This window comes from Vespa velutina, chromosome 18 (genome assembly GCF_912470025.1).
Source record: "Vespa velutina chromosome 18, iVesVel2.1, whole genome shotgun sequence".
Taxonomy (NCBI): Eukaryota; Metazoa; Arthropoda; class Insecta; order Hymenoptera; family Vespidae; genus Vespa; species Vespa velutina.
Genome location: NC_062205.1, coordinates 4,089,982 through 4,111,726, shown reverse-complemented (window position 1 = coordinate 4,111,726; position 21,745 = coordinate 4,089,982). Strand labels below are relative to the sequence as shown.

General features: G+C 42.1%; 1 protein-coding gene across 7 annotated transcripts in view; it reads left to right on the top strand.

The window, feature by feature from the left end:
- LOC124955300 (hemicentin-2) overlaps positions 1–21,745 on the top strand; it is an 86,037-nt gene that overhangs the window by 23,265 nt on the left and 41,027 nt on the right. The window contains exon 1 of one of the 7 annotated variants that reach the window (XM_047509533.1): positions 19,501–20,382. The exons of the other annotated variants lie outside the window; for them this stretch is intronic. The gene's annotated coding sequence lies outside the window, so the exon portion shown is untranslated. Of the gene's footprint in view, positions 1–19,500; positions 20,383–21,745 lie in introns of those variants that run through there. 7 annotated transcript variants of the gene reach the window in all.

Genomic DNA, 21,745 nt, shown 5'->3' with positions numbered 1-21,745 from the left:
AAATAAGGAAAGGAGCCTAACGTTTGCGAGAAATTCTTACGATTGCTTGCGAGCACAAGGTACTTTGGCCATTTTATAATTTTTTGACACTTTGCCAGGCACGTCCGTCCTATATTTGTTTATTCGAACGCTCTGCATCCCGGCAAACAAGTCCGCGAGTTTTTGCCTCGGCGTTTTGTTCTACCTTATCTGAAATCAAAAGGGCACACTTCTCGCTTGTGTGAATCGGTACAAATCTAACGTTTGACTAAAGGTAAACGAATGTTTCGCGCCATTACCTAAGCTTTTTATTATTTTCGTCCGATGGCTCAAGCGGAGGACGGAGAGGAGAGAGGATTCGATCGAACGCGAAAAGAAAGTTTGCATCAGACTACTTTTTTCCTCTTTTTTTTTTTTTTTTTTTTTTTTTTTTTTTTTTTTTTTTTTTTGTTTTTAATAAAAGATCAGGCTAATTGAAAAACCTACGATTTTGTGGGTGAAAGTAAAGTCAGAGAGTGAATCGAGAGAGCATGGTTTGATTTTTCTCTTTGCGTAAAGAAAATATATCTCGATAGCGCGAGTTGAAAGGTTATTTTTAATCGGTCGCTGTTAAAATCACGTTTGCGTTTCGTTCTCTCCTTTTTCCCCCGTTTTCTATACATTTCCGTAGGTTCATGAAATCTCTGAATTTGACTGGCCACATATATCATCGGCGGTGGACAGTTTACACGGCACCGCGGAATGGACGAACGCGTATACGTGTAATATAACGGATTACGATGCGTCGCGGTCGTTACACCGAGGCTGTTTCTGCTTTCGATGGTGAATGCAGGGTGAGACGGGGCAGTGAGAGGAATTGAAAGAGACGTAGAGAGATAAATAGAGGATGAAAGAGGTCGGCATACCCGTGTACGAAGTTGCGCCCTTCGAAACAAACGTTACAACGTTTTACCGTGGCACGTTGTAAAGTTACGTTTCATTTCGTACGAATTCCCTTTGCTCGTTCAATTTTACGGATCCGAACGTTTTCTCGGATTCATCGAGGTGCCGTTTTTCATTAGGCGCCTCTCTCATTATCGAGCATTATCGGATAACGTTGGGTGGACCGTCGCCCGTTATTACCCTCTCCCAAAGCGATCGGATACAATTTATTTCGTTGTAAATTTCTTCTCGATTCGATAATACTGCCGTAGATAAGCTGTACGCCGAAATAGATATTCGCCGTAAAGTTCTTTCTTTCCTCTGTACTCGTATCGGCCGATTAGGATCACCGAACGATATTTTTCTTCTTACTTTTATATTCCGTTCGACGAATACATATTTATACGTATTTAATTGACTATTACCGACGGCTCACTCGATTTTGATCCTTCTATCAGCGTAGGTCGATACGAAAGGGAGAGAGAGAGAGAGAGAGAGACCGTCGTCGCGTTGTCGTCGATAGATGATCGATTTTAAAATAGGAATTCTCCTTGGGTAGCCAATAACGAGCATGCGAAACTACAAGAGGAGAATATCTAGGCAGCCTCGCGCAACGATAGCTCGCAAAACTGTCACCGACAGTTGGCCGAGCGAACCCGTTCACCCGCAGTTTTGGGAATCTTCGTTTATGGCCGGTGGTATGGCTGTGCAGAGAGGAGGTATATACTATAGTTGGAAGCGCGGTTTGTGGGAGTACGGTCGCGCCAGCTGATGCTAGAGGCTTTGGAAGCGATGCCGCCGGTGTGTTAGGGCTTGGAGAATCGCGTGAACCTACAGACGTCGGAGTAAATGCAATTACCCTCCACCTATGTAGCAAACTAAGTTAAACTTGTGACCGGAGCTTGGCCCAAACTGTTTGCATTATATATTCCTAGTCCCGTCCTTATGTGCCACATGGCGTACTTCCCCATTCCATTTTTCTCCCCCACTCTCTCTCTCTCTCTCTCTCTCTCTCTCTCGCTTCTACTTTGTGCGCATCCTCCTTCTCTTCGTTAGACATCCAGCGCACTATATACCATCACCTGGTTAGGCTCTTGAACGTATCGAGCGTGAGCGGTTGCCTGCGTATTGCCTCTCGCTTTCGTAAACGATGAAAGAGGTGTATAAAGAGAGACGGATGGAGAGATAAATAGATAGGAGATAGTTCGCTATAGAGTACGGAATTCGATCGAGACGTTGGTAACGCTTGCACGCGGAGGGACGAAACTTTGGAAACTTCCGATTGCCGTGCTGTCTTCCCCCTCGCCCCCGCTCTCTCTCTCTCTCTCTCTCTCTCTCTCTCTCTCTCTGCCTCTCCTACAGATAGAACCGCTATCGACTTTAGTCATCCGAGGCCCATCCCTGAACCACCACGCTGGCAGGCGGACAAGATTTACCACTTAAGCGTGCTACTTCCACGGAGAAATACGAAGAATCCTACTAGAGAGAGAGAGGAGGAGGAGGGGGAGGGAGGATAAGAGAGGAAAAACGCAAAGATTCGTTACCATCCTCCCGATAGAGACGATTCTTACGGACATTGTCTCCTTCGGACATTCCTTCCTGTATAGCCTTGTCTACGAAACGATCAGATCGGGAAATATTCGATTCATTTCTTTTTCTTTCTCCCTCTTGCTCGCTCTCGCTCTCTTTATGCGAATCGCTAAAGAAACCTCCTTTGAAGGAGGTCTCCCTTTCTATTTTTCTATCTCTCTTTCGTAAGAACATATTTCGAGAAACTCTTGGTTCTATTTCTCTTACCGGCACAAAGGTTGGCACATTCGAGAAACCGCTCTTCGAATCGCTCGAGTGCTACGTATTTTGCATAGGGTCGCCCTTAAAGCACTTTGACGTGGGAAAGTGGTCGGAATGCTCTTTTAGTGTCATTCTCGAGCATACATCAAGCGTTATTTTCCTACTGCAATGCCTTTCGCGTACTTCGAATTTCGCTTTGCCGTTATAATATAATACATTCCAAGCATTATAACGTTTCGCGTTTCTACGTACGTTTTGAGGACAAAAAGATAACGTCGTTATGATTATTAATTACGACGACCCGATTGATTTCGCAAAACTTTGAAATTTTCTATTGAATAGAGGGAAAACGTAACTGTGCTTTTTTTCCCCCCTTTCCCCGGGTCCGTCGTTGCATGAAACTTTGGATGGCAATTAATATTCTCTTCCAGGTCTTAGATTCGCGATGAATGTACGAATAAGGAAACGAAAATTTGTTAACATTCGTTCGTTCATAGCTCGAATGCAAAATGTTGATCTTCGAAATATCGTTGATTAATAAATGAAAAAAGAGAGGCAAGCGTGTCGCGGTTGGAGTTGTGGCGGTACGCATTCGCAGGATGCATTCAGAGCTGAAAAAGTCTCCATGTACGTACGTTTAATCGCTTAGCGGTTATAAGTATATACCGATTAACAAAATAACATTCGCGTATGATATCATAATCGGTATGATAAAAAGGGAAAACCGTGTTATTATTCGAACGAGGACGCACGAAGAGACCTCCTCTTAGCGAAGCTGTGTCGTATGTACCTCAAACTCCTGGCGTACGTAGATGGTCGTTAAAGTTGTGCTGCTTTACTTTTATGCTCCATAAGGTAATCATAAAACATGGAAAATATCACCCGGCATTAACGTAATCGAGCCGTAATAACGTTAAATTGTTCTTCTCTATGTCCGGTAAAGTTTTTAAGCGACACGCTTAAAAATAGTTTACTCGAATTTGGCAACAACAACCTCTTCGGGAGCACTCGCGAAGTTTGCACAAATTTCTACGAAACATCCAACTAGACTCGATTCCAAACGATCTAATATGCAGAGCGATAGAAACGTATCGAAAATCTTGTTAAGGACAATTTCAACGTATCTTATAAATATTTATATAATAACGAAACGAGACACGATTATATCGTTAATAGTTACTTTCAATATCATTCGTCGAATTTATAATGCGGTAGGCGTTAAATAAAACGTTAAATATAGGATTCGTAAACTTCATTTAGCCTGGCTTTTAACTCTGACATTTATTCGGGGATTAACCATGTTTCGCCATAAGCTTAGCTCCTCTTTTCTCCGTCGTATGTCCGTCGATAACCCGCTCGTATCTTCTTCGAGCTCATCGTACCTTCTACGTAAAAAGAATCGACGATATCGCATTCTCGAAAAGCAAAGAGACTCGGCTTTATGTCTTTTAATTTATCTTTTTTCCTCTCCCGTTTTCTCCATTTTCCATCGTGATCGAGCATAGAGACGATTTATTACATCATATTTTCATACCTTTGATTCGAGGACAGATATTCTCAATGTCTCTTTTCTTGGCTGGCCTCTGATCGGTAACGAATCCAAGTACTCACTCGTCATTCCGTTTAAGCGTATTCATCGTTGGAGAGCAAGAGACTCTCGGTTCGTCGATGCTCCCTTACATCGAAACGGCGGTCGGGATTATTCTATTTTGCAGTTGGGAAGACGCTGGTCGTCCTTGCTACCAATCGTCAATTTAAATTACTTTGTAATTAAAAAGAATCGATTCGACGTTGGACTACTAAGGGCGACTAAGAGAAGAAGAAGAAGAAGAAGAAGAAGAAGAAGAAGAAGAAGAAGAAGAAGAAGAAGAAGAGGAAGAGAAGCGGGACGCTTCGGGGAAAGGAGAAAGAGAAACGGTTTGCCGGCCAGAAGAGGAAAGACAAAAAAGGCCACCTCGAGAGAGAGAGAGAGAGAGAGAGAGAGACTTTGCATCGTTTTCTACTACCCTTCGCATTATACTTACCTTTCAGTTTCCAACGATTAAGCGGCCTCGCCCAACTTCGACTTAAATCAAGGACTCCCATTTCATCTCGAGGGATCTCTCGAATTATCCTCTATAGATTTATCTTCCTCTTGATCTCTTTCCGTCTATTACGATTGCCTCGGTCTTATATTAATTCATTGCTATCGTAATTGCAATTTTCCAAAATTACGAGTCATAAATATTGCTTTCGTACCAGGGATTCTAACTTGGTTTTTTTTTCTTCTTCTTCTTCTTCTTTTCTTTTTTCTTTTTTCTTCTTTTCATTTCCATTACGTGGCAACACGAAAGTACAACGATATATCCATTATGGCGTAATCGAGCGGATCGGAGATCGGAGGGGAATTTTGTTTTCTCCTTTACGAGTTCCAAGAGGCATTTTATTTTATTTTTTCCTAGAATCCACCTGCGAGTAGAGGAGGTTGCTCGCTCAGTCGATAAATCAGCTGACAGCTGTAGCACGCCGATGGTGTATGTTTCCGTCTTACGTTTCTTTTCCTTTTCTTTCCTTCTCTCCTTTATTTCGTCTCGTTGTCTCTTTCCCTCTTCCGCTCATCACCCATTTCTTGCTCGTAAATAGCGAGAATTCGTGGACGGGTGTGTGTAAATTGGTGGTCCTTTAGAATTAAACCGAGACCGTCGAGATTATTATTAATTAGAAACGGTCGAATCAAGTTTGACTCGAGTCGCTTCTAGACTCGCTCCATTCCTTGACCTCGCAAAACGTTTCGTTCTCGTAGCTTCAAGTAAATTGCAAAAAGTATCGAAGTGCAAGTTTCTGTCCCTCGAGACTTATGGTTTAGCAGGCAAAACGACGGGCAAGACGAAGCGTCTTAACTTTACGTCCATTTGTTATGGTTGCGAGTCTTGTAAAAACAACTTCGAAGGTAAACCGTGCTCTTTCGCGTGCGAAACATCGTAAATGACTGTAACGCGTTTTCCGATCTCCCTCTTTTTTTTTTTTTTTTTTTTTTTTTTTTCTATCTATCTATCCCGCACGCGCGCGCGCGCGCGCGCGCATCCCTTGGTCTCGTACATTTTCATTAGCCGACGTAACGTTATCGGGCGTTCCTTTTTTGGTAAAAACTTTACGTTGGCCCCGTCTCGTGTATTAACCTCAGCGTAGGTTACACATTAAAATGGTTGAATAACATTCCCTCGAATGGCCGAAGAAAAATGTCACCTACAATTTTACCGAGAGTTAGATTCGGAGTTTCCGAGTATTAAGATAGACGAGCGTGGTAAAGTTTCGTTGACCAACGTGCCCCGGTAGTGTCTTAGGGATCGTAAATTGTGGTCGCGCTTCCTCTCTAGTATATGGTAGCGCGAAAAGGATACGTATTTTACGTTTATTCGATCGTCGACTTCTTTGAATCATTCATGACCTTAGTTCGGCATTGCCTTTCAACCGCAGAGAAACCTCGCGCTTCCACATTTTTCTTACCTTGGTTTATTTCCTAGAAAGCTCGACCACCATTTCCTTTACGTTTTCCAAACAATCCTTAAATTTTCATTGCGTTCGTTTTGCGTTCGAAGCGCAAAGTTATCGAACGAGATATAACACATAAAAGATGGATATCGATCTTCATATTCGGCTATTTTTATCATAGACAAATAAATGGGTCACTTGGAAATTTTATACCGACGCATGGAAATGAATATATTATTATCCGTACAACGTATTTTAGCGACTCATAAATGTCAAAATATCGTGTGAATTTTAGATCGTATAACTACAAATCGACTACAATCTACTACAATTATTGAGAAAATATGTTTACTGTGCAAGCACGTACTCTTATGTCTATAGATAGCCTAAAACGTTATTATATCGCATATACTTTGTGGATTTCAATGGAAGTCGATAAAACGGTAATATAGTCCGGTTATGTTGGACTATTATAAAGAGCAACGTGTAAAAATATTCTCCCTTCCGTCTCCCCCAATCGTTTCGTCCAAACAATACCGCTACGAGCGATGCGAACCCGGCCGACGCTTTTAGCATTAATATGACAAATTTACATAGCTCACGGTGGTTTCCGTATTGTCATCATCGGGAAAGCCGCTATCGCGTCATTGACGTTTCGATCGGTCGTTACTTATCCAATTGGACAGAGAGAGAGAGAGAGAGAGAGAGAGAGAGAGAGAGAGAGAGAGAGAGAGAGAGAGAAAAAGATAGAGCAGACATGAAACTTCTTGATCTGGATAAGCCGCGGAATGGTGAATTAACGTTTAATAGACGCATCGCTTCGTTCGGTCATCATCGAACCACCGTACTCAACGATAATCAGCGCATTTATACCGATTTCGGTTGTCTCAATATTGACCCCTCGTTTAAAACGACCGCCATTACGGTTCCGGAAATGATGACAATGCGCCTGATCGCTCGGACCGAATTTCACGAATCGCACGACGTTTAACGTCGAGCGCAACGTTGCGGTTGCCTGCATATTTCTTCCCTCTCTATTTTCGTTCGTACTTTGGAAATTTTGCAACTTGCGGAATTTTCCTGTGCACGAAGGGAGAGGGAGGCAATATAAAGATAGAGATGGGCAATTTGACAAATCTAAACGTTTCTCTCTCTCTCTCTCTCTCTCTCTCTCTGACGCGCGCCCGCTCAAATAAATTATTAACAAGTGTTATCAGACCATCCAGCAGATCAGATTAAATGGATACGCATAATTTAGTGCGATTCATGAAATCCATTGCACCGGACGACGTTGATACGCGATAAATCAAGGATCGTTTAAAAGCGAGATTGTTCTAAATCAAACGTAGATACCTTCTGCTTCCATATCCCTACCCTACCCTACTTTAGTCTAGTTCTACGCTCGAGAAAGCGAGTTCATCAACTCGCTCTACCTTTCTCATTGTTCTTCCTTCTAGGAAAGATCTGAAAGAGTTGGTAGAGTTCTTCTTTCTTGCCTTGATATTTCATCGTGAAACGGCACGGCGGTGCTCGGTTATATCGGTCATATAAGCTATCGCTTATTGAAAAATTGGCAAGCGTTGCCCGGGTATCGCGTGCTGTCTGCCATTTTTCCTTTCTTTCTCTTATCTCTACTCCGTCGTTTCTTATTATCGACCCTAATCAAAGATCGAAAGGTACTTTGATTATCGTAAATTATATATATATATATATATATAAACGCCCTGTATATTCTCCCTGTCTCTTTTTTCCCCGACGTTCTTTGTATTCCCAAATCGGAGATCGCCATTGAAACGAAACGATAACGGGGTTATCTGCGCGTGCGCGCATTAATTTCACACGCGTCGATGAATTAACGATAAAGTCGATCGAGACAGTCCGGAACACGTTGGTCGTTGCACGCATAAATCTCGACGAGTTATAATTATTAACAAATATTCCGAGATTTATGAGAATTAATAATCTGGAAAAATCTTGTAACCGTTGTACGATATCGATGTTCATCGTTTCTTGTAAAAGGCTCGTAATCGCGACACTCGATACGGACGGATGATAAATTAGTCGAGCGAAAAATTGTCTTGTTATTTTGTCTCGATCGAGTCCCGTGGCGAATAATTTCTTTGCCACGCGACTCGGATGGAAGGTCTGCCCATTTATTATTTACTTTAGGATGCGACTTTGGCGCATGATAAAGTATACTACAAACGCGTATACGTCTATCAATAGAAACACGACGTCGATAACCGCGATCGACCAATATCGGATTCGATCGGATTCACATAGTCGGGGCGTATGCGGCGAATCTCCGATAATGACGGACAAATATTTAACGACGCATCGTTTCTCCCCTCCGGCCATTCCCTCTCGTCTGTCTTCCTTTTTGTCGATTTTCGGTCGCGTAGGCTGCAGTTCGATCGCTACTGATCGCGACCGATCTCTACCCGAATCGGTTCGTTCTTTGTCATCGTTTTCGACTTTTTCGTATCACGTACTCATCCTTCTTTTCTTATTTCTTGCTCGTTAACGCGTTAACTTTTATCGAAGCTCAGATTCGATCGGTACATCGCTAGCTTCGCTTCAGCCGCAAAAGGGTTGCGAACGTGCACGAGCGGCTGCAGCTGCGGCGAATGGCTCGAAGAACGTTTACCCGATGCTGCGCTCTCGTTACGTACATACATCGGAGATAGTAGGAGCACGGCGCAAGAACGACATTGCGGCCGAGTTTAGCCGCCTCTTTTCGGTATATCTCGGATAATCGTGGGAAATGATTCGCCGATGCGCTCGAAATTGCTCTCTGATTTTCGACGTTTTTCGACCGGAAAGAATCGACCGGTAGATATCCAACTGTGCGTGTCTAGTTCGTAGCAGCGATTCTCTCCTGATAGCCTTGTCTTCGATCGCGCCGAATCGATTGACGTATCCCTATCGTATCCGCCAGTACGTTACGTCTCCCTTCTTTTCGTTGGCTCCTACTTGTGCTCTAAACACAATACATTTACAATATTTTATATCGTGCTGTCAAATAACGTATTTCGATAATTCGACGTATTTTATAAATCTCGATTAGTGAAAAAATTCAAAAGGATATTCCCGCTCGTAATCGTGCTGGCATAATGCGCGCTTGTTTATATCGTCGACGGGAGAGATTCCAAATATTACGACGTACGGGGGAATACACGCACGATGCGCCAACTATTTCGTGGAGGGTGTATTCTTGGCACACGCGCTCGTAAATACCTACCGCCATAAAATTCTTCCATAGGGCGTTCGCAGAGACGTTATATAGAAAAGTTAGCGCGGGGGGGGGGGATAAAGGGGGAAGGTAATCGCGATCGGATTTTGCCGACGTACGACGTAGTAGTACCCCCTTCGTCCCCGTAAAGTCTACCCTTCGATTTCTAGTAGAATATTTATCGCGCTCCGATTGCCACCCCGACGTTTTATTAGGTCTTCGCTGAATTTTGCCGCGAGCTAAACTGTGTAATGCTAAACTGAACGAAAGGTAAAATCGTCGATTAAACGAGAATTGAAGTTTTCCCGACAACGTTTCGACGACCGTGACTACTCTACTACGTTCGCCTGGATTTCTTTTCCTCATGCTATTTAACGAGACTCCGAGGAAGATTACGCTCCTCTTAAACATTTCTACGAGCTCGAATTTTAATAATCTCGCGAACCGGAGAAACTCTCTTTTCGAATTTTTGACTCGCTTTTACCTCGAGAATCGTGTTTCCCCGCATCGTGACTTGATTCTCTCGGGATAGTCATCTTTTATTCGACCTTCATCCCCGTATAAACCTGCTTGTACTTTTGCGAAAAAAAAAAATTAAATAGCTCAGGTTGTTAGGGACCTTTCCCATCGGCGAACGTTCGAAAAGTATCAAAGAACTTTCTTATTCTTCTCCCGAAGCGGAAAGAATCGCGTTTGTTTCGCTCTAAGAAAGAGTCGTAAACCTAAGAAATACTTGTGGCTCGATGGCGAAAAGAGAGCGGGGAAATTCGCCGTAATGGTATTGCCGTCGAAAATTACCAACGAAATTTTTACGTAAGTCCAAGGTAGTATCGTAAATAATGAATCATATTTGAGTTTTGGACAAACGCGTAAGGAAATGATATAATAAGAGTTATTATTTCCTATCTTCGAGGAAGATCATCGTGCCTTTTATCCTTATTATTCGCGCGTAGGAATGCTTTAGGAACGCTTTAAATGGTTCCGACGAACGGCGTAACGATGGCTCCATAAAACCGATGCTGCCGTATCCCATGTCGCGTATGCCATGTAAAAGTCGTTGTCGAAGTGAAGTCCTATGAATCGAACTTTATTCCTTTTTGCGAACCAACGAGGTGTTTTTCATTGAAAAGATTCACAGCTTTTCGATGCAATTAGAGGAGATTTTGTACATTTGATACGTCTCGTTTGCGTCTTGGTCGGAGGAGATAACAATTTGTAGGCGAGTGAAAAAAGAGGGTGAAGCGAAGTAGTTTGAAAAGTTTCCTTCTCGACGGCAGCAAACTCGAGTGCGACGGCAACTTTACTCGTCGCGACTACGAGTTTTCTCTCTCTCTCTCTCTCTCTCTCATTCGTCCGCAAAAGCAGAAGACGCGACGACCATTAAAATTCAAGGAAAAGCCTTTTCGCGTTGAGACAACGTTTCTAATTCATACTTGATAGAGGATACTATATTATACGAATCTTTGGATAGAGCAACGACGACGGGAGAAGAGAGGCGAGGGAGGAGACGGCGGAATGGTTAGAGGGAGGAGATTTCTCCTGCGCGAAATGCAGGAGAAGTTATGGAGCTCGGACTTTCCTGGACATTCGTTATACGCGCTGCGGAAGCGAAATAACGCTTATTAAAAGGACGTGGCAAAAAAATCCAATTTACCTCGTGATTTTTATTCTGCGGAATTAAACTTAGGTCGCGCGACGGGTCGCGGTGCGAGGTACGTACCGTTGCTCGGCGACGTTGGGAGACCAACGCTTGGACGACCCAGAGAAATTTAACCAACGGTCCAGAATTTCAGCGAGTTTCTTTTCGGTATGATAACTCGATTAGTTTTATACGATTGTTACGCGAATCTTTCTCGAATTTTTACGCGTTCCCGTTCTCGCTAAACTTTTTTCCTTTTTTAAGTACGAAAAAGTAGAAAAAGAATCGTGATAGAAATTTCATCGAGGTAATTATGTTTTAGCGATCCGTCTTTCTTTCGAAATTGAACGAAAGTAGTCACGCGTTAATTTTATTAACGAATCTTGCCAAATATTGTCTATATGTATGTAAATATGCGTATATAAAATGTGTGCGCAACCATAATGAGTATGGATATACCTCTTAACCGTGATCAAAGTTTTCAAGTACCCTTTAACGAAGCAGAAACGTAGGATATGTGCGCGCATAAAAAAGCTTTTTAGATTCTATACGGGTATACGCGTATTCGAAGGCATGATTTTTACGGATACGCTCTAATGAACTCTGCATTGTAATTATTCAGGGTATCATCTTTTATACATGTTAAATGTACGAGGCCGAGTTTTCAATAAAAAGCGCGCGCACGCCCTGCGCATATTAGAAAGGCAGACCACCAGTATCTTCCTGTATCTTTTTACCGCTGAAGCGGTCCATAATGAAGCGAAGGGTTCCGCTCTATCGCACTTTCATACTTTCTGTACGATTAAGCTCACTCGGTATCACTGATCCTAATTAATTCGAACGATCTACTTTTCAACAAAGAAAAATATTTCATCTTGAAGATTTTATTCGTACAAATTTGATTTTTATTCGTACAATTTCGAATTTCCAAATCAACAGCATTACCTATTAATACCTTAGGGACATTTATAGGACATTTGATCGACCGAAAAGATTGCTCCGAGAATAAGATAAAGTGGCTTTAAGAAAGGAAAGTTGCCCGAGTACGCTTTCTCATCCGAATTAGAATCCACATTAAGGGGTTTCGTTATCTTCGATAATATGCATTGTTACGCAGTGGTTGGTCCATTGTTCTCAAAGAATGCTTTGAATGCTGAGTAGTTTGAATTATGAAGGATAGGCACTTTGAGATGTCGTCGTCGTCGTCGTCGTCGTCGTCGTCGTCGTCGTCGTCCGAATTATGCTTCCCTGTGCACTCGTGGGTATAATCGAGCGTATATTAATACGTAACGAAGCGAGACACGCATATTCTTCTCTTTAGAGGAGAAACCCATGTACGGATTGTGCGTAGGCATTTTACTCTTTCTTTCTTCGCTTCTCTTAAATTTATATTTAAGATCCACGCTGTGTATATATGTATACGTGTATATAGGTACGCCACTCGTCGTGTCTCTCTTTCTTCAATCGTCCAGCTCTTTTCCCGCGGCAAGGAAAGTCTAAAGCGCGTCCTCTTAAAACAAAGGACGTCTTAATTGCCACGAACCACTCGAGTGGAAGTCATTTATAAGAAATTAGTCGAGTCGGCTCGACCAGAATTCTCTCAAATACGTATATAGTTGTAGATATATAGATATCTATAGCTATCTCATTTTCGGAGATAAACGGAGAAAATGAAGAAGAGGAGAGGGAGAAAATAATTGAAAAGTCTTCTCTCATTAAGATCAAGACGAAGGTCGAGTTTTAAGAGTACGAGTCGATCGACGATATCCGATTCTCCTCAACTTCTTTACCTTTACCCTTTCTTTCTTATTTCCCGGAATTACTCCTTTTTACGGGAAGAACCATAACGGGAGTATTTTTTCAATCTATATGCGCGTCGCACAAAATAATATTCGTTAACCTACGCGCGTTAAAATTCGTTTTAACTAAAAATATATAATCGCGAGATTATAGCGGCTCGTTTGTTTCCGGGAGAAGCAAAAGAGGCACGTAAAGCAACGCGGGTTAAGTAGTTGCGTGAAACGGAGGAAAATGAGAAAAAAGAGAGAGAGAGAGGGAGAGAGAGAGAGAGGAAAAGATTATAGTTCTCCGGTCATACTTGCTGCAAATGATCTTCGCAGCCATCGACCTCTTGATACGAAATAATTTTCCACGTTCGCCAGCTTTCTTTTGCATTTGCAACTTTTAAGCGCGCGCCCTTTTATACCTATTGTATGGAGAATCTAACGACGTATAAATTTCGCGGCTCGGTGTAATCTTTACAAAAATGTAACACATGTGTATATATGCAAATATATTTATGTCCTTAAAATTAATTTGCGAAAGATACTTTGTGCTTCTTTGTTTTTTACACTTCGAGGATAACGTTCCAATTGAAAAAGTTCTTTTCCGTTCCGCTGAAAAGTCCGTATCATTTACTTTTACATTAGACGAAAGAAAATGGGAAAAGTCGTTCGATTGTACCCAGCTGTTCAATTGGAAGACAACGTCTTGTATTACCGATCGACTATAACGATCCTGCTTCACCGGCTATGATACACATACGGCACTACTGTCGTCGTAGACGTCGACCTTTACCACTTATTTTTATTACCGCTCGCACCTATCGCGTTTAATTGACCTTTAATGAAGTATTATTCAAATTGCCTTAAATCTCCCGAGATATTCGTGCCATTTTTAGTATTCTTTAATTAACGTGCCAAGGCTACGTGAAAGATCGAGGAATTAATTCAAGCGTAATTTATATAGGAAACACGGCGGCGGCTAACGTAATTACCGGAAGAGCTTGTAACGCACTTACGTTTCGGAGAATAACGAAGCATGCTCCATTATCGTGGCCGCAATAGTTTTTCTTTTACCTTAGTTTTTAGTTCACCTCTATTATTTTTCGCGTCGAAAGATTTCGCAGAGTATCTATCTATATCTCCATCCATCTGTCTCCATCGTTCCGTGGAAATGGTGCGAGAGATAGAAAAGAAAAGTTCGATCGTAGAAGAAATATTTACTTTTCATATTTCGCTTCTCCTTAACGTTATCCTTTGTAATTCGATTAACGATTCACGATTTCTATCGGAGGAACGAAGAATTCACTTTGATATAATAAAAGGCGTGTAAAATTATATCGAAGTTGGATATGGATACCGAATCAAAAAATTAAGAGATGGCCGAAGGGCTTTGGCTGCATTCAAGGATCCTTAGAGGTTACCGCTGAAATCGAAAGATTAATATCGATGTCGAGAGACGCGGGAGTTTCTGTACTTATTAAATCTAAAAGTTATTTACCAAAGGCCGCTTTCAGGGAATGGAAAGGGAAAGAGGAAGTAGTATTTGCGGCGGAAGTGCTGGAAATGGGAAATCCACTCGAGTTACCGAGCAGACACAACGGCCGCCACTGACACGGGTCGCCTCTAACTGTGCACTAGCAATAATCGAATATTTATTAGGGGAGAAGAAACGAAACTTTCAAATTTCTCTTTACGGCGAATTCTAAAGGTATTCTTTGATAAAAGAAAGAAAAAGAAAATTGTCTTAACCCTTAACGCCCTAAAATTCTGTAAAGGAAAAGGAAGTGAAATGGAATAAAGTTTAATCTGCGATCGTTTTAAACGTTAATTCACGTAATTTTCATTCATGATAACGTATTAACAGTCACTCGAAGAAATTTCTTCGTCCGCGGAATACATTTGCAATTGGATTTTTAACGAAAGAGCGACTCGAGGCGTCAATTTAATCGGGTCACATATCGTCTCTACAAATATATTTCACGTAGCACCATCGCGGTTAGCTAGATTATTCGATATCGCGTGACGTCGTATCGGGAAAATAGCTCGGATCAAAAGCCAATAAATCTTTCGTTATCTTTCGGTAGATAGAAATTAATTAGGCAGCGCGTGGCTCCGTTTTCGAAGCTCTTCGTTGATCAAAATGAGCGCGATGTGGATGAGAAGGAAGGGGCAGAAAACTAGAGAGAGAGAGAGAGAGAGAGAGAGAGAGAGAATAGCTTTAGCCGCGAGGTATTCGTCTAGTCGGATATGCCGATTCGGTGTGAACGTAGCCGAATCCTCTGCGGCTATATTACGAACGAAGCGGAAAACTAGTTACTTGGCCGACGTTTCCTCCCGGTTATTAATTGGAAAAAAGTCGGGCCGACTCTTGCCGCCACTTGCAGCAGTATTTCCAGCACCGTTTCTAGCATCGCCGCCGCCCCGCTATCACCGCGAGAAAGCAGCTGGGAGCGGTTTGAGACTGGAAAAGCGAGCTCATTAAAGCGATCAAATTAATTTCAACCTCCAACTTCATCCCCACCCCCCGTACCAAGCGCGATCTAATTATTTTTATCGGCTCGGTGAACCGTATTGTATTCGTCGTTTGTGTATACAAGTCGCTCAGTGAATTTAACAGCGTATCAGAAAAGATCCGATAATGAATTCTTTTCTTTGAGCTTCCTTTTTTTTCCTTTTCTCTTCTTTTTTCTCTTTTTTTTTTTTTTTTTTTTTTTTTTTTTTTTTTTTTTACGTAGAAAAAATCGTCCTTGTTTCTTAATCGAATCTAATTCCGCTGGTTAGAATTAGGACGTTGGATAGAGGAAATAGCGCGCGTTTCGTATAAAATATAAGGAGATATACTCGAGTAGAGCGAATGAATAGCGATTTGCAAGCAACGAATGCAATGCAAGAGCATCTTTATTCATCCGCACGATGAATTTTTCGGAAAATAATTCGTCGCGATCGAACATGGTTGTTCGATAAGATGGAAGTATTATTTTCATCGATAGAAATTTATAAGAGAGACATATTCTCCTCGTAGTAATAATCATTGATCGTAGAAAAAGCGCAAGTGCTTATCCGGTTAAAAGTGAATACGCGTGCATGTGCTTTACGTGGCTGTGCTAAGCATCTTTTTAAAGCCTCAGGGAACGAACGAGGAGAACATTGGTTTCTCCTTTACTTCTTCTTTCCTCATGAAAACTCGTACGCATACGAGTGTAGCATAGGTAAGTACGTGCACGATAAGTCAGCGTTTAGCGTTACATCCTTTTCTTACTTACTTATTCTTTTTTTTTTTTTTTACACTTGTACCACTTTTTTCAACACTCGTCACACGTATTTAAACGCAGACGCGTAGATATATCAGGACTATTCACGGCGAGAGCACGGTCGTGATTTTTCAATAATTTCCAACGAGAATTACCCAAGTCCCGCGAGACTCTTAACGAGCGGCCGCACTATGAAATGTTAATCGATAATTGTAACGAAGGGAAAGTCGCAATCTCTAGGTAGTTCATAAATCGTTGAATAAAATGATATTTTTTTCTCTCTCTTTTTTTTTTTTTTTCTTTTTTTTTCCACGAAACTCTAAGAAGAAACGCATGGACTTTTCGATAAACTTTGAAAGAAAGAGACGAAAGTAGTCGCGCATTCGCACTTATCGCGGTACTTGACGTTTTTCCATAGGATCTCGTTCGAATTTGAAATTACGGCTTGGAAAAGTTTTCTTTCGAGCATTGGCATTGGATTGAATGGTAAAAAGGAAAAGATTGTGATGAGAAGGGCGAGGAGAGGGTTAGAGGAGCGAAAAGCCAGGTAGCCCCGATAATTGCTCGGTCGGATCAAGTATCACGTATGACCCACATGTCGAAATCAATCGAGCGCACCGCGAAAACGTGAAGAACGGAGATTCCTACGTGGTTGCGCTTTACCTGGGGACCAAAAAGAACCGAATTAGCCACAATTAAATAAACGTAACTCGATTTTCGTACGAGACGATTAATTCATCGTCTCGAAGATGATGAAACATCCTCAAACGATCGCGATCGTTTATTTCCATTTCGACCCTGTTCCATGGAAAGTTTTTATACGCTCGCGGATGTCTATTTTGCGCGCACGAGTTGTAAGCTTGGTCGGATCGGGGAATGAAAGCCGTAAATCGCGGTGCGAACGATCGAATCGTTAAAGCCCCTCAAACTGCCAACGTCGTTCGACGTTCGTGCTACTCGTTTCCATGTGAATAGTGTTGTTGCGGCTGCATGCACCGTATACCTCGCTTCTTTACACCATCGCCTCGTTCTCTTCCGTTTTACTTCTCCTTTTACACCCTCTTATCGTTGCTCCTCCTCTGGGTCGCGTCGAGCGTTCGACGCGTTCTAGAAAAGCCGTACTTTCCCTCGTTCCGCTTCTTTTTATAGCGCCAGCATCGATACTCGAAAGCGATGCTCAAGCGAGCAAAATTTTCATAAACGTTTAACGCAGCAAAATTGCGCCGGGAATGCATTTAATGCGCCAAAGTATGTATCCTCTCCAATATACGGATATATATATATACATATATATACATATATATATATTTGTCTAGGTATACTCAGCTTTATGTTTCAGTGAAGTATTTTTCTGAAGAAGAATTTTTCTTCGCAATTAGGACGGTCTTTATCGATGTATAAGAAAATAAAGTAAAATAAACGTAAAAGTGTGATGGGAACGAAGCGGATAATATTTACAGGAGGATTTAGGAACGATATTTCCGCGCTTCGCGGACCGACCAACGTGGCGGCACGAACGCTCTATTATGGAATAATTGTTAACGTATTCCTGGCGCGTCTATGTCATTTGGTAAAGTTCCAATCTTCGCGTCCTATTGTCGCCGTGGCGCAGACAGCGGCAATTACCGGGCAATTAAGCCACCTCCGACCTCCGACGGAGTACCGTGCCTCTCGATACCTCACCTTTCTCCCCGTCCATCTCCGTTCATTCCCTCTTTATCCCTCTGTGGTCGAACATGGTTCGTCCTTCCCTCCACGATCCTCGACGTCGACTATATGTCCGATGCTCGAACCGAATCCGAGGACAGAGAGAGAGAGAGAGAGAGAGAGAGAGAGAGAATTAAAGGAGGTAAAAAGAGAAGCTGCCTTATAATTTCATTTAAACTCTCTCGCTCGGCCCAACCTCGCTCGGTTTCTCACCTTTATCGTGACAATTGCGATGGAGATGAAATGTCTATGTATGTCGCGTGGAAAGTAAAGGCGCCGACTTTATCGTCCGAGTTGCGAATTGCTTTGATCTTAATGTAAATCGATAATCGTCCAACTAAATTCAATTCGTTACTACGATATATACGGGACATAATACAGAGAATGCGACATTTTCCGACGAATAGGTGGTAGGAGGTACCTCAACTTTCCCTCATTTGGAAAGTGTACGCGCGAGTTTCTAACAGCAATGGCAAACTTAATTGTGGATATTCGGCCGTCTTTGGAAATCAATTATGAAGCTCGTCGAAGATCGTCTAATACACGTTGTACGATTTTCTATCGATCGCGATTACGAGTCGCGGTGGCACAGCTTTACCGAGCGCGCTCGATGCGGTTTCGAAAACCACAGGCTTCGTGAAGCGACCTTTGATCTTGTCATAGACCGAATAATGCGAACCTTCCCGACGTCGAGTTGTCATAGTTGTCGCAAAAAAAATCCGTAGCGGCGTCTTTCGTTGGAAAACTTTTTATCCCTGTATGAAGCATGTACCAATGAAAAATAAAAATCATTCTCGGTGAAATTTTTTTTCTCATCGCATCGGAGCGATCGTTTAACGTTCGAACGTTGCAACGTTAGTACCGTTCAAAGGATAACCACGTACCTTTACGGAAACATAATGTCGCGTTACAAGGTGCGAGCTTACGTTATGCGTTTACGCAAGTCTAAACGTTCGCTTTAGGGATAGCATATAATACGCGTAGAAGTCGTCGTTTTGCGGTTAAATGGAACTCGTACGTCTTGGTCTTTTAACGAAAATTACATGTGCGCGAACGAAATATCCTTTAACGTGCGGGCATTTGCGCAAACATTGCTTCTACAGTTATATAGATTTTGTTATATAAATTTAAGTTAGATGGAATCTATTATACTTGGATCTCGCAAAGCATATAGACATGAATCGAGGAAAAAGGAAGGATCGATCGAATTTTTTATTAATCGTCGGAACAAATTCAATTCTTAGAGTAACTTGGGCTTGTTAATCGTAGCGTCGAACGGTGCGAACAAAAGTTTCGTCTTTCGACGAAGTTGAGTTAGTTTCGGTATGTGGCGGTAAAAAGTTTTTCGAGCATAGTACGAAGGTGGATAGAGGGAAGGAAAGAAAGAAAAGTTCGACAAGGTTTGACAATTTCAAGAAACGAGGAGGAAGACTCCTTGATTTTCGAAGCGAGGAGCGAGAGATAATATTTGTGTGTGTGTGTGTGTGTGTGCGTGTGCGTGTGTATATATATATATATACATATATATATATATACGCGAGACAGACGTTCCTATACCGATGGAAATAACTTCTTTTGTTGCAGTCCTTTTGCGCGTCTTTGGATTCTTAGGAGCGATTATTTTTGTTTACATACGATATACCTAAGTATATATAAGGTACGCTTCGGAGTAGGGTATGGAAGAAAGAAAACATAAGCGTGTTAGAGGACGACGACGAGGAAAGGACGAAACAGTCGTTAGTTGGGACTCGTACGCGACGGTCGATCGGCTGGATGCTTGTACGACGTTATTTTTCTTTTAATTAAATCAGCGGTCACTCTCAAGTCCGAATTTCTCTCCTCGATGTGTTCCATTTTATCTACTATAAACGGCAAGATGGATCGAACGATCTATTTTATTGAACGTTACCTTTGCATTTATTACGCTCGGTAAAGTATCGCTACGGAGGAAATTGTGGGCATTCCTTTCGCTTAATAACCATTCTCGTGCATACCGTTGTGTCCATTATTCCTGGCTTCGAACTCTCGGGAAAATCGATTGTCCGCATAGTTAACGGACTGACCAAAGATATACGATCGAACGCGACCGTAAATTTGTTGGTGTTCTCGTTCAACGCTATTCGATCGCGCGAGATTCGCAAACAGATCGGTAAATACGGTTTCGCCATTGAAAAACTCGAGGAAAAGGAATATTTTAACGTGTTTGCTTCAATGAATTCATCCTCATTGAACCATCGGACATTCACGTTCCTCGAGAGCAGATTTCACGTGAGAGAAATAATCAGAGACGAGTGATATTATTCTCTATGAGATACAACAGAGAAATGGCGATGATTTATCCCAATTTCCAATAACGTCCTCAGCGGGAATAAGAGAAGACAAACTTCGCAAGCGTTTCACACTCCCGTCGAAAGCGTCCCATTGAAGAGGAGAATGAGAGAAGGAAGGGATGAAGGACCGTCGTTAGCGAGAGAGAATATCTTCCTTCTTCTCTGAATTGTTATTCTTCGGATAAATCTATATATACTACGTATATAGTATGTGTATATACATTTGTGCCATGGATACGCACAGAAGATCGTCATATTTAATCGTCGAAATTTGTCGGTAAGCAAACTTTTCCATACCATGGCGATTGTTTCAATGGTTCGACTATAGTCCAAATCATTTATCTTACACGATTTTATACGTGTAAGCGTAAGGTTATAAAAGAGAGAGAGAGAGAGAGAGAGAGAGAGAGAATCTTCGGCAGGCCTTCTCCGAAAGAAATTGGTCGCGAAACGTTCGCGATGAAAAAGTAGAAACGCCAACGATTTATTCCAGTCCTCGTCGTGCCTAATGGGAGTATAAAGAGCATAGCTTTGCAAGCACGCCGCCTCTTTTCTCACGGAACGGCGGGAGTCCTTTTCTCAGAAAAGGAAAGAGCCGCCGTCGTAGCTGTAGGAAAGGAGAAAGCAGTGAAACGCGCGGAGCTCGCTTTCCAAATGAGGGTTAATGAGCCACCGGCGAGACCTTTCTTTTACCGCAATATTTTATCATTTACTTTGCTCTCGTTATTCTTCCATTCTAGGGTTGCGTGAAGACTCACTTCACGGTCAGCGATAACTTTAAAGGAGACAGCGAAATTCTCTTCTTTTCTTTCTTTATCTTACATTTTGGCGAGAATTGGAAGAAGAAGTCTTTATGGGAGCAATTTTGACCGTTTCCGAGCAATTTTTATGTTCGCGCTTAAAGCTTGGCGTATACTCGAGACAAAATTTTATTTTAATCGAATTATTAATGGCCTAGAATTTACGAACAAACTCGATTTACGAAAAATCGACAATAATTCATCATTTTGATCGAATTTTACGACATTGTTTAGAATAAAATATATCGTAGCGCTAAGAGTTAATTACTATTTTAACGATATTGAGAATATCGATGCCAATCCAGTATATCTCGTGGTTTGATCGCGAGAAAGCAATCAACGTCCGTGCCAATTTTCAAGGATCGGTCACGCGTCCGTCGAACGATTTCGACTTTCACTTTTCCCTTTTTCTCTCGCTTCCTGGCTAACGCGGGAGACAAGTAAAACCGAAAACGTGATTTTTTCATGAACGCTCGGCGAATTTGTCCTGCTAGTCAGCGCGATTCCGGCACGATGGCGGCATAACTTTGTGGCTTATCGTTTGACGTGTCACATAGTTGACGAGCTAGAGAGAGAGGCTTCCTGTTTCGTTCCATACCCGGCATTAGGAGTACCACGAACGGTAGGTCGGCACGTAATTAACAAGCTCTGACATTAAGCTTCACTCTGTGTGATGAGTCACGTAATTCAAGGCTTAATGTACGAGTATCTATATCGGATTGAACCATCGGACATCTATCCTCTGCCATACTCTGCGAGTATCTGCGAGTTGGCGATTACACTATCGAATCGAATAGGCCAACTGAATATGCTTATATGACGATCTTTTATCGGAATCAA